At 28.5% G+C, this 723-nt stretch overlaps 1 non-coding gene across 1 annotated transcript; it reads right to left on the reverse strand.

Annotated features, from left to right (window-relative positions):
* Positions 1 to 241: 241 nt before the first annotated feature.
* On the reverse strand, positions 242 to 344 carry LOC111740429. The gene has a single exon (XR_002780609.1). It is a non-coding gene; the product is annotated as a U6 spliceosomal RNA (small nuclear RNA).
* Between the last annotated feature and the right edge of the window lie 379 nt (positions 345 to 723).

The following is a 723-nucleotide window of genomic DNA, read 5'->3' on the forward strand; positions in this document are numbered from 1 at the left end:
GCTTGTATTTCCCTTGTAAAAGTAGCTATTTTACTTCATTTTTTCTCTCTGCAATTTTTTTAAATTATTATTTTTCAGTTAGAGTTAAAATTCAATGTCATTTCATAGTAGTTTCAGGTGCCCAGCATAGTGGTTAGACATTTATATAATTTACGAAGTAATCCTCCCAATTAGTCTAGTACCCACCAGGCACTATACATAGTTATTACAACATTATTGACTATATTTCCTACACTGTACTAAAAATATGGAATGCTTCATGAACTTACTGTCATCCTTGTGCAGGGGCCATACTAATCTTCTCTGAATTGTTCCAATTTCAGTATATGTATTGCCAAAATTAACTATTTTAGACCAATATGAATTTTCCTTTGTTTCTGACCAGTAAATGGAACCAAATTTGTATGAACTGGTTGGTAGAATGAAGTTCTGCAAGTATATGAAAGGTACATAGTATTAAATGTGAATCATTCTTTTTATCTTTCTAGAAGAATTTTTAACCACAATATTAAACTTTGGCAAGTTATTCAAGTAGAAAACCTGTATTTTAATGGAGATAACTAGAGCAACATGGAAAGATAAAATTGATGGCTAAGAAAATTGTTGTATACAATCTTTATTAAAATTTAAAAATAAGTATTGTCCTTTTCCTGATATCCAAACTAAAAAAAAAGTTCATTTCAAATATAAGAAATTTTCCATTACATAAGGATATAATTTATG

This window comes from Pteropus vampyrus, unplaced genomic scaffold, assembly GCF_000151845.1.
Source record: "Pteropus vampyrus isolate Shadow unplaced genomic scaffold, Pvam_2.0 Scaffold63, whole genome shotgun sequence".
In the NCBI taxonomy this organism is placed as follows: Eukaryota; Metazoa; Chordata; class Mammalia; order Chiroptera; family Pteropodidae; genus Pteropus; species Pteropus vampyrus.